This window comes from Podarcis muralis, chromosome 8, assembly GCF_964188315.1.
Source record: "Podarcis muralis chromosome 8, rPodMur119.hap1.1, whole genome shotgun sequence".
Taxonomy (NCBI): domain Eukaryota; kingdom Metazoa; phylum Chordata; class Lepidosauria; order Squamata; family Lacertidae; genus Podarcis; species Podarcis muralis.
This window is the reverse complement of record NC_135662.1, coordinates 35,359,729-35,372,941: the sequence shown is the minus strand read 5'-3', so window position 1 is coordinate 35,372,941 and position 13,213 is coordinate 35,359,729. Positions and strand designations below refer to the sequence as shown.

Sequence of the window (13,213 nt, the reverse complement as noted above, 5' to 3'; positions counted from 1 at the left end):
TTGAGAAGATGGAACTGAATCACCCTCTAGATCAGGGCATTCCAACTTTTCACACCAAGTGAGCCACAAGAGTACTTCAACACAGAACCTATGGGCTACACACTACTTTGTTAGGGGTGGGGAGTTAAGCCAAAATTCCATGCCCCAGCCCTCACACTGCCTTCCCAAAGTTGGGTTAGCAAGGCACTGGGCTTTGAGAAGAAGACATGAGGGCTCTGACGGGGTCCTAAAGCCCTTCCACCTCCTTCCCAAAGCTGGGAAACTGCTTACTAGGCTTTGAGAAGGAGAAGGGTGGACTCAAGGACCCTGTCAGAGCATTCATGTCTCCTTCCCAAAGCCCAGTGCCTCACTCATTGGGCTTTGGGAAGGCAGTGCAAGGGCTAGGGGGAGGATCAAAAGTTACTGAGGGTGCCAAAAAACCCTTTGAGGGTCATGCATTGAACCGCCCTACGATAAATGAAACAGAAGCCATTGCTAGAGCCCCACTGACCAATATTGTTCCCATTTACTGCAGTTTAATATTATCCTGCTTCTTGAGGGGCAACCATGTTGACTATTGTGGCAAAAGCAGGAAAGTGTCTTGTTGCACATTACAAGACTAATAAATCTATGGTGGCAGTCTCACAGGCCAGAGCCCACTTTGTCACATACTCATCATCTACTGTGATGCTAGGCCCTTTCACACATCTGACAAAGTGACCTAAGTTTTCTGTGGGTCAGAGCACACTAACAACCTGGTATCTAGTCAATATGATTAAACTTCCTAACATCATAAGAGAGGGAAAACATTTATACAGAAATGGAGTCTATTTCATTATTGGAATAATAAGATGCAGGACAAAGTTCAGCTGCATGCTTTATTAAGAATCTGACAACCTTGTTTCTCTTGATTTTTGTTCTTTTAAAAACATTTCCCCTCTTCATTCCTTCCTTTTTGAAGAACATAAAAGAATGAATCAATTGTGCTGTTCTTATGTTCACTTATATTTTCCATAATATTTTGATTTACTTCTACATTGAATCTCTATGCTAGGGTTAGTCGTGGATTAAGATTTATATACAATGACTTTCAGTTATTGTTAAGCTACAGTTTTTACTTATTGTTTATTATTGTTAGGATAATCTTTTTCCTGAAATAAAAAGGACTTGCATCACAACAGATGTTAATCTTTGCAGTGCTACTATTTTTTATTTCATTTGAAAACCTTAACAGTATAATTCTATATGTCTGCTCAGAAGTAAGTCCTGTTAAATTCAATGAGTCTTGCTGCCAGGTAAGTGGGCCTAGGTCTGTAAATTCAAAGAGTTTGGCAAACAGTTTTTTAAAATCCAAAACAAACCTATCAGGCAGGTATCATATCATTTATCGACAGATGGGAACAAGTAAATAAAAATGGTTGTATCATACCTATAAGCAGCAGTTCAGTAGCAAGAACCCTGTCCTCCGGTATCTGAATCCCCCATCCTGTTCCACCACACCCAGGTCCTTTCAATCTCTTTAATTATAATGACAAATGCTAAGGTGTAAATATGCACAGTGATTATGTGGTTAAGACAAGTGCTGCAAACAATAGATTGTACTCCATCAAGATCACTAGAGGGTCTCAATCAGTGCTGAATTCGCCTAATAATGTAAAGTTAGTGCACTGCAGTCAGAATGATTAACGGTTAGGTGATATGCAGTTCAAGGTGTGTGTGCCTAGGGCCATTGCTTGTTAGGAAATGGAAGGAAAACCAGCTAATGACAATCTCAACAGGAGACAATCTCAGCGAAGAAACTGAACTTTGAATTTTATATCTAAGTCTGCATTTCCAAGTCTACTTTATTGCAAATTGATTGGTTGCCATAAGCTCCAATTCCAGAAAGTAACTTGGTTCGAGTTATTCTGTCACACTGTCTTATGCATTTAATCTGCACTTATTGATGCCTCTTGTCCAACTGCTGCAAATGTTTTAGAAAAGGATTGATTTTACTTATGTTTTAAAATGTAGTTTTTATTATTTTTAATGAACATTTTAGTTTTTGTTTTGTAAAATGCTTAGAGATCTTCTTGTTCTAGTAACAATATATAACTAGTAAGCAGTATATAACTTAAGTTAAATAAAAAATAAACCTACCATGATCTGCTTTCCCCTCACTCACAGATTAATACAAGAAGTTTGAAGTATGCATCTATGACACCCATTTCGTAGGTCAGGAGAAGGCACACCCTTATGCAGCTAAACAATGATGGCTATCACATAGGTAGGGAGGGTGCATCTCCAGATTTTTTAATTGGAGAGAATCTTTTTCAGCCAAAAGACTGCTTACCTTCATGGGCAACCCTTGTGGGCCCACATACTGAGGAAGGTGAAGCAATGGATGTGATTCTTACTTCTGTACAGTAGGATACGTTGAATCCATGCAAATGTAAGAGGTTACTATACCACCATCCACAAAGACATATTGATAATATATCTCATCATCCTCTTGTCAGGCAAGCATAGTTCCAGGATGCAATATAGCCAGTCTATTTTTTTCCCTAGGTTCTTTTCCCCTAGGATAGAAAAAAAAACCAGTTGACTTAAGCAGCTAAAATTTCCAGTCCTTCACAGAATTGGCAGAGATCTGAGACAAGCATCTAAAAATTAAAACATTTTCTTCCCAAGCCATCAGTGTATCTGATTCCTACCCAAGACTCAACCTTGGAACTATACTTTGATCCTTTCCATAGTACATTTATCAAATGTTCTGCCCTCAGCAGCACTGCAAGCACTGCACTGGGTATTTTTTTCCATGCTGCTCTAACAATGGAATGAATCCAAAACAGAGCTAAGATGGTATTTCACAAAAGACACCTTACGGGGGGGGGGGGGGGATGAGACCTTTTTTCTCTAGCCCTTCCATGACCCCACAAAAGGAAAACCACATTGCAGAGTTTTCTTCAGATATCTTCCAACACATTTTGTGGTGGCCACCATACTATTACCACCACCACCACTCATCTCCCCATACACCATGCCCTGGAAAAAGACTAGGTCCATGTCATTGTGGAGCATGAAAAATACTGGGTGCCACAAAAAGGAAGAAGCTCTGCTACTGCTGCCACAGACAAACTGTTAGAAAATTACTCCTCCCCCTTAGAGAAACTTGGTAACACGGTCCCTGCATCAGTTTCTCTGTCCGCAAATAGGGTGGAGAATTTTGAGAGTCCATTTGCACACTGCTCCAGTCAGAGGTCACATGGGTGAAGTCATCAATGTAGCTTCTTCCTATGTCTATTGCAACTCTGGAAACTGGACAAGTGTTGGCATGGGAGGAGGCGCATTGCTTGCTCACCTCACATGAACATGAGATTGGAAAAAGCACACACTGCAGCAGTTCCCACACCCAGTGCTCTTTTTGTGATGGCACTCACTGGCAAAGATATTTTTTTGGGCAGCCATGTTGTGCTGATCCATCTTTGCATCTGCAATGCTACTTCCTACTGCCCCCCCCCCAAAAAAACCCACCACCTTTCAGAACACGTCTTCTTTCTCCAGCATTAGCAATTAGCATTCAATAAAGTTTCTCAGGACTCTTGAGTCTCCTAATCTTGATCAGATAGCCAAGATTGCCTCATTTGAAGATTATGGCATTTAATGGCAAAGCCATCGTTTCCCTTATCACTATGCAACACCTTTATTTATCTCAAAACCACCTTATTATTCCAAGTGTATTTTTAAACCCATTGTGCTGATATAAGAGCAGTCAATCAGTAATTAAAAAGGGCAGACCAGCCTGATCTCTTACTAGTATTGAGTACATTTTGGCAGAACGGTCTAAACAAATGTTTATAGCAAAACACTGTGAAGTATGCTATGGATGGTTAATGGGGGGAATTATTCTCAATGTTTTAAATAATGGTGTTCCTAAGTGAACCCAAAGTTATTTAGACATTCAAGGCACATGACAGAAAGTGGGTTGTTGAATCTAGGCCCCCACCATTATCTATATATATTTCCTAGACTTTTTGGTAAGCATTTTGTTTGCATGTAGTCACTGTACACCCAGTCTACAGAGTGTCTGTAGATAAGGGTGCAGGCCTATGTCCCTGTATTTGGATGCAAGCCCACTTGCCCACTTAATTAGTTCTGCATATTCTTTGTCTCTGGGACAGTTACAAATAGTTTGATAGCCTCTCCTCTTTAGTTTCCATGGAATCAGGAAACAGGAAGGAATGCAGAGATGTAATTGGAGCAAACAAGAGAGATAAGCTAGTGAAGAAGACATGGGAGGTCCCGCTTTACCAACATTCACTAAGCGAAAATTCACTTATCCAGACACAAGGAACTAAAACATTGTAAGAACTGCAGGTGAGAGTACTGTCTTATCTAATACAACGCTATAGAGGTGTGCATCATTTAATTATAACAATAGTTACATACCGTCCACACATATAAAATATCAAGGTGGTGAACAACAATATATGCAAATTAAACAAAACAAAACATGTTGTTGTTTAGTCGTTTAGTCGTGTCCGACTCTTCGTGACCCCATGGACCAGAGCACGCCAGGCACTCCTGTCTTCAAACAAAACATAGGATACAATAATACCATAAAATAATTATAAAAATGCTTGGCTCATATTTTTTTAAAAATAACAAATAACTGAAGAGGCCTGTCAGCATTTAAAAAATCATTAAGAGATGTCTGGCAGCAGTAAGGATGACTGCCAGATGTAGGCACTTGCTCCTAGGGGTCAAGGCACTTTCAGAGGGCAATTTTTTAAAGGGGGCTGGTCCCTCTCAATGTCTAGAGGATATTCATCTCTGCCCCCTGGCTCCTCACAACACCACACGTGTGACATTAGGACATCACATCAGGCCCCCTCTATCATCATGAGAAGTTGGCGCTTCTGCTGCCAGATCTCTGGGAGAACCAGTGACACTAAATGCCTGACTTCTAAGTTGAAGCTGGTCAGACTTTGAAACATGGAGGACAACTACCAGCAGTCCTCTGGGTGATCTCTGTATTCAAACTTGGATACAGGAACCCAGGTGGTTTTTAAGGTATCAAGGGCACAAATTGTTCAAGGCTTTGTACATTAATAGAAGAACCTTGAACTTAGCATATGGGAAGGCAGTGCAGATGTTTTAAGCGGCTCTATCACATGACCATCATCTAACTACAAAGTATGCACAATTTTTCTTTTAGGTCTATAGATTTTAACCTCATGTGAAAATGTATGTAGATTGAGCTGGTTAATTGACTAAAACTCATTTGATTGTTCAACTAAGACAGGAGTTTGCATCAGGCCATCTCAGTACTTATCTACACCAGCAACAACCAATGTGATGTCCTTCAGATCCCAGCAACCCTGGTCATTGACCATGCTGGATGGGCCTGGTGGAAGTTGCTGTCCAAAAACATATGTAGGGCACTGCATTGGCTACTCCTGATCTACTATAACTGGCAGCCACTCCCCATGGTTTTCAGACCAAGCCAAGCCTTTCATTGCCCTAGCTAAAGATGTCACAAATTAAGCATGGAACATTTTGCATGCAAAGTATGCACTCTGTCACTGAGCTACAGCTTCTTCCCACCTAATATTTACAGTAAAAATGCCAGTGATTTTTTTTAATAGCCCATGATGATGCAAAATATTTTTAAAATAGCACCGCAGCCCATTTGCAGCATTGCATTTGTGAGTTTGACAGCTTAATGCCACTCTGGTGTAAACTGAGCTATAAGTGTGCTCATAGAACAAGCACTGCCCTTTTCACAAACTGTTTGCATAATATATTTTACAATAAAATGGTGCACAACCCTCTGTAGTCCTTGTGTGTGCAGTAGAATCAATATAAATTTGGTGATTTCCAGAGGAGACGGAGATTAAATTCACAGTGTTGCAGCAAGATTCAGTTCAAACAGATTCTAATCACAACAGGGCGCTGATTTGCAGCTCTAATTTCATTTCAATAAGCAATTAGTTCTGCAAAGACAGTAAGGGACACAGTGTCAATCCTCAGGGCAGTCAGAGGTCGTACTGGCAAGGTACCAAATATTAAGTTACTTGGCAGGAATCTCCATGTTTCTCCATAGGGTATTCAGAACATCCAAACTTATTACCTTGAAATCAGGGCAAGGTAAGCAATTTTTGAGTTATGCTCCACTCTTTTAATTCCACCCCAATTTCTTAAAGTGAAATGGTTAGAAATTCACAGCAGCAGAGCTGACTGGCTTAGAAGAAGTTGCCAACAAGTGTAAAATTGTGCACTCCCTTAAAGTTAAAACAGGCCCATCAGTTTCTCCCTGAGTTACTGCTGTGACCATCTACTGGAAATGTGTTTGCTGGTTAATTTGTCGGCATTGTACTCCCAACAAAAAAAGCATCTTTTTATTGGCAGGTGCAGACAAAGCTTGCAAAAGCTAGAAACACACACAAAAAGACTCCATAAAAAAGAAAGATGGCCTTGCTGAGATGGCTGTTCTCTGTGATTTTCTGTAATAGACTTCAGTTTGCCATGAAATTAAATTTATAGTATACCTGCTAGACATGAAGGGCCTGATTTATCCTCTGTATAATTCCATTGAACTCACTGGACTTACACCAGAATTTGGAACAGAGACTCCAGCTAAGCTTTGCTACTCCTTGATTTGACATTAAAGGCAGCATTTTCATGGGAGGCCATTTCCAGGCAAAGAAAAGGGTACGTGAATGATTTACAGGATGCCTTTTCATAAAAATGGAAATAATGCATATATGCCATCACTAAGGGAAACTGTTAATGAAAAACAGCACAAACCCCAAATAACTATTTTCTCTTTAATTCAAAAACATGTAATATCAAATATGTTGCCTCTCTGGGTGGTACGTGCTTTTTATTTGAAATGACTTGAATTTTTAAAGTAACATATTTTTAAGAAACTCTAAGAAATATGATTTCACAATCGCATTACACTATTGCACTGGGGTCTTTAAAAAAGACTAGTTAGTAACAATAGCATTATAAATAGTTTAACAGGAAGAGAACAAGCCTAGGTTTCAGACTCATGCACTCCCCTCCCTCCTCCTCCAATGTAACCATTAAAAAATAGTAAGTTTTTCTTCCAATTTCATATAATCATGGTTTAGCATTAGGTCCAAATCCTAAACTGTGGTAAACTATGGTTTGTTGAAAGAACCCAACTTCATAAACCAGTTGTCTTGTTTCAAATAAATAATAATAATAATAATAATAATAATTTATTATTTATACCCCGCCCATCTGGCTGGGCCTCCCCAGCCACTCTGGGCGGCTTCCATAAAAACCAAAAATACAGTAAAATCACATGTTAAAAACTTCCCTGAACAGGGCTGCCTTAAGATGTCTTCTGAATGTCAGGTAGTTGTTTATCGCTTTGACATCTGCTGGAAGGGCGTTCCACAGGGCGGGCGCCACTACCGAGAAGGCCCTCTGCCTGGTTCCCTGTAGCTTTGCTTCTCGCAATGAGGGAACCGCCAGAAGGCCCTCGGCGCTGGACCTCAGCGTCCAGGCAGAATGATGGGGGTGGAGACGCTCCTTCAGGTATAATTCAGATTAACCATAGTTTGCTGGGTTCCGATGACACAAGCACCTCTGGTCATTAGGGAAGAGAAATGAAAGCCAAATTACACTGGCATAAAACTGATTTTGGGTGGTATTCAATGCTAGTCCTCAGAGTAGACCCACTAAAGTTAATACATATGACTATCTAAGGTCCATTCATTTCAATGGATGGACTATGAGTAGGACTTAGTTGAATAGAACCCATAAATTTGTGATACAGATTTATCCACCTCAGTTCATGACTACTTGGGGGTATTTAGAGTGTGTGGTCTCAGCACTGAGCAATTGGGACAGATTAGGGATTCTGTTGGTTTACCACCTGCCTCGATGCCCAGCAGTCTCCCTGCCTGAGCTGGTCTCAAAAGCAGTGTTGCTTCCAGACTGCTGATTTGGGGGGATTTTAACATCCATGCCAATGTGAGTGGTTATGGGGTGGCTCAGAACTTCATGGGGCTGTCCCAACATGTCATTGGCCTAATGCATGTGGCAGACCACACTCTGGACCTTGTTATTTCAACTGGGCAGGAAGAGGGTGGTCTAAAAGTGGGGGATATTGACAACAGACCCTTGTCATGGTCAGATCACTTCCTGTTGAAGTGATTTAGGCTTTCAGCATCTTTTCCCCTCGGCAGAGGTGGGAGACCCATTAGGATGGTATAGCTTTGGAGGCTGATGGCTCTGGGGATTTTTCAGCTGATATGACTGGTGCTCCTGTCAAAGCCTTGGCCAACCTCTGGAACATCCAAATGGCTCAGGCTGCTGGCACAATCACTGTTGAGTACCCTCTCATGCTTTCTGGAGCCCATTTGGCTCCCTGGTATACTCCAGAGCTTAGGGAAAGGCAACAAGCCAGGAAATGGCTTGAACAACTTGGTGGGATTATTTGGAATTTTGGAGTCTGTTGTCAGCAATATGTTGATGGCACAGAACTCCACTTCTCCTTTACACCTGCAGGTGTAGAAGTGGATGTGCTGGATGGTTGTTTGGATGAGAGCCAAAAAACTGAAGCTCAGTCCAAATAAAACTAAAACACTGTTAGTGGGTGGTTCCCTAGATCAGATAGATGTGAGTGTCCTGATCTCTTGGCTTACCTGACAGCAGGTCCCACTGGTGTATACACTAGGTCAAGTCCAAAGTCCAACAGTCAGGAAACACAGTCCAGCATCAAACCTGAAGCAGTGTCCCACTGAGGTCCTGGAGCATCCCAGCCAAGGACTATGTATATGGGCAGTTGAGCAAACACAGCATCTCAGCTCTGCTTCCTTTTTATACCTTGCATGTTGATTGCATCATTTGGGCTCGATGAGGTAGGTGATGCTCACCTGCTCAGAGCCTACTCCAACTAAGGAATCACATACTAGGTTGTGGGGCCTTGTCTGCCTCCACCTTCTAGAGTGTACCTCCTGCTGCTCCCTACAGCTCAGGACCTCAATAGCTCAAGGACCACTTCTCCCCATCTGAACCAACCTGAACCCTGCAATCAGCATCTGAGGCTCTTCTTCATGTGCTTCCTCCATGAGAGGTCCAGAGGGTGGTATTCCCCACTTTAATCCCCACTTCTAGAATGCTCTCCACAGGGGGACTATCCTGGAGCTTTAATATATATAAATATATATAATTTAGTCAGCAGGCAAAAACACTCCTCTTGTCCCACGCCTTTGGCTAATTAAACAATCTACAGCCATTTAATTGGGGGGGGGGTTATTGTTCTTGTTTGTTACTATGTTGTGCATTTTGTGTTTATATATTGTAAACTGCCCTGTGTTCCTTGGATGAAGGGCATTACAGAAATTTAATAAATACGTACATAAATAAAACACCACAATTCTTCAAAACAAAGTCAGATCAACACACATGGAGAAAAACAACAAAGAATACACTAGTTTATCTATATTCTGTTCCTTGGGTCACATTTCTACATTCTATTACATAGCTGTGTCCTAGACAATGGTTCATTATGCATTCGCACTGTTGAGGTTGCCTTGATTTTGTATCTGTTTGAAAGTGTGAGTGAGTGTATGTGTACACGTGATCAAGCCTAGGTCCCCTCAGAAGTGTGAGATTCACAGCTTAGGCATAGTTAATTATATGTCAAAACTGGAATGGGATAATAACATGTAGACCATTCTTCTACTTGATTCTATGGGCAGAATCCAGTGTAGCACTTCTACAATATGGCTTCCATTTCTTATCCACCTCCCTACAACAACCCACACTTCTCCTTATCTGCTTCAGAAGGTTCCCCAACCCTCTAGAACAGATATCGGTGGTGCACCAGGAGCTTCAGGGGATAGGAGAGGAAGGTGAAATCTCATTGTGTGAGAAGTGGTTTATTCTACTTGTGCATGGACACCATTGGATACAGTATCAATTTCTTACATGCCATGCTCTGTGATAACCACCAGTACCATATCAGAAGGATGCCAAAACAAAAAGATGTGCCAGATTATTGTGCCAGCTTGTATTAAAATGTTCCGCAATCATCATTAGATTGTTTTCAATTTCCGTGATCCAACTGCAGTCACTCTTTTGCAAGCGCATGACAAGTCACAAAACTAGCTACATTGACTAGAATGTTGGTGGGGATCTGTGATGTGGACAGATGACACTGACAACACCAGGTTTACACCCACAATTCCAGATCTAACAAATTCTACACATCAGGAAGTTCACGACTGCATCTGGATTTCCTAAGCCAAATCCACAATTCCATTAACATGCTCTGGACAGAACACTATGATTGTGACCAAATATACTTCACAAAATGTAAAGACTATAAGAAATGCAATGTCAATCGTTTTCTTAAACATAGAGATTTTAGATAAAAAGCAACAAATTCTCTATTTGCTTTCATTTGGGTGGAAATAGGCTGCATCCAGTCCAATTGAGAAAATGACTGGAGGAGGGGGAAGATTTTTATTTTTTAAAAAAATTAAATAAAAATCTTGCCCCCCCCCCCGTAATAGATTTCTCTCCCCCACCCTCCCGGCTTTCTGTTCAGTTCTCTGTATGAATAACAAGAATGGCAGCCATTTTCTCCCAGCTCAACATCAAAACCCCTTTCATCTGCTGTCTAAATGCAAACAAAGCAAACCTTCCACCAGGCCTTTCTTTCCAGATAAATTAAAACTCTCATGTCCTGGGGCCTAAATCAAGCCTACAGGCCTTCCCTAGATAAATCCTTTCTCAACCTGAAATCTTCCTGCTACACGTGCTCCTTGTAAGATAATTTTGCAGGAGCTAATCAATAATGCAACAGTAAATTGCATTTAAATAAACATTAGCAGTCCTCTTAATGAATAAAATCTCATCTGCAATTTGTCAAAGTCAGAAGTGCTGGACTCTTTTGATATTCATTAGAATATTGAAAATTAGAGCTTTGACAGGCTTTATGTACACTGCAATTATGTGGTTTTTTTCTGAGACACATGGGTGTGCTTTATTTTCACAAGAAGTATTGAATAAAAACAGTGGTATACACAAAGAGTTTGAGACATCTAAGTCATATTCTTGATGGCAGTGTGTGTGGTTTGCCTTTTTTTAAACAGAGAGATAGTTTGAGATTAGAAATGCCTACATCTTACAGATTCTGGAGCATTCATGCATTATAGGGAATGTTTTCTGAAATTCTCTTTGACATGAAGAATGATTTGGTGAAAGGATTGATTTGGTACAGGAATTGAAAAAGATCAATCCTTTTTGTAAAAAAAATATTGCCCTTAGCAGCAATACTTTATAGATATGGAATTTCATGAACCTTTTTCATTGAAAGTGTGTGTGTGTGTGTGTGTGTGTGTGTGTGTGTGTGTGTGTGTAATATTTTATATCAGCATTTAGTAGATGGATTTTTTAAGGGGAGAAATTTTCAGGAATAGTATTCCAAAGGTACTTCCATACTACAAACATACTGTGTTGTTGGGGGGGGGGTGCTGTGATTTGGATGTGAAAAGCTTCATATTGTGGAAAGAAATTCCAGCTGGTGAAAGAACCATTAAATTGAAGGATAATCTCAAGGGAAGAGACTGAAGCCCTTCCCCTAAGGTAAATGGGGCAAAGGCCGATTGATATAATGGAAGTAACAGAACAGCAATGGGATAGTATATATACGCAAAAAATAATGAACTAGCCCCCACCCCCTAATCACCTACATTTTCTATAATTTTGTGGAACAAGCTGACCATGCAAAATATTCTGTATGCAAATATATTATTTTGTCAGTACAATTTTCACAGGGTGGGAGTTCGAGATATAATATTTATTCTGTGTAGGTATTACAGTTGTTAGAGTAAGAACCTATAGTGATTCTCCTGCCCTTCTAACTACACCAGAATAGTGTGATGCATAGATAACACTCTACTCAGAAACAGAAATGGTATGTTCAGCACATGGCTGTAAACTCCTAGGATGAAAGATGAATAACCAAACCCTACCATTATTGCTTCTCTAGAGCTCTAAATGCTATTCAGAGTCAAGCGATGTATGTAAAATTATACATAATGACAAATAATGCTGCATTATTTCTTCTGGTTGTTCTTAATGTAAATCTGTGCCATTAAGATACTTAAAGAAACATAGGCAACTTAAATATGGGCCCTGCTACCACCACCCCTCACGCACATGCACAAAGAAATGATGAAAATGTTGCTATGTTATTCTCTGGGGTGTAATATAAACAATCTGGGCCAACCCAGTATATTTTGTAGCATGAGGCAAAGTACAAAATGGCTTCTCCGTTCCATGTACTGAAACCAACCAGAGTGGCCGTTGGTTCTTACTTCACCATTGATGGTGGGGCTGTGCCCTCCAACCCTTGAGGGCAGCCTGCTAATTGAGACCACATCCACAACATACATTTAAAGTACCCCTTTAATAGTCAAGCTTTCCCCCCAAAGAATCCTAGGAGCAGTAATTTGTTAAGGTGCTGAGAGTTGTTATGGGACCGCTATTCTTCTCACAGAGCTACATTTCAGAGTTCCTTGGGAAGAGGGATTGTTAAAGCCCTGTAGAAATTGTAGCTCTGTTTTCACAGTGGTCACCTGACATATCTTATTTACATTTTTGGACAGCAAAGTCAACACGGCACACCCATACCTGTCTACTCTTCCTTCAAAAGGATATGAGACACTATTATTATCATTGTGTGCTCCTGGAATTTTACCACCACTGACTTTGGCCTAACAAGGATGCTATGGTCCTTTGGTAGCAGGATTTGATTTTGATCTGCTTAACAGGACGGCAGCTGAGGACCTTTACTAATATGGGAATGGGTCCTTAGAGCAACAAAAGGCAGAAATTCAAAATTGCCAAGGGCAAGAAATGTCTTCGAAGGATATTTTCTAAAATTATGTAAGATGTAGCTGTTAAAATTTGCATTACAATATATTGCGATCTTTGCCTTTTTATTGTGCTATTATTTGAAATAATGTCATGAGGGGAGAAAGAAGAGACTCCTCATTTATTAATTCTTTGTTTTGTTTTGTTTGTTCTTTATTGGTAGTAGAGAGGTCTAAAGATTATTTGAAAGTAATTGTTCTATTAAAGTTGAGAGCGCTTGTCCCTAGAGCACAGACCTTTGACATACCTAGTGGTGTCTTGGACTCACAACATTGTTCGACAGAGCTCTATAGCTTCCTTGGGTAGGCATCTGCAGCAGTCCAAAAGG

At 40.5% G+C, this 13,213-nt stretch overlaps 1 long non-coding RNA gene across 10 annotated transcripts in view; it reads right to left on the bottom strand.

Moving 5' to 3' along the window:
* Positions 1–13,213, bottom strand: part of LOC114600563 (uncharacterized) — a 261,139-nt gene that overhangs the window by 195,638 nt on the left and 52,288 nt on the right. Inside the window, exon 1 of one of the 10 annotated variants that reach the window (XR_013393913.1) lies at positions 2,312–2,538. The exons of the other annotated variants lie outside the window; for them this stretch is intronic. This is a non-coding gene — a long non-coding RNA (uncharacterized LOC114600563). Of the gene's footprint in view, positions 1–2,311; positions 2,539–13,213 lie in introns of those variants that run through there. 10 annotated transcript variants of the gene reach the window in all.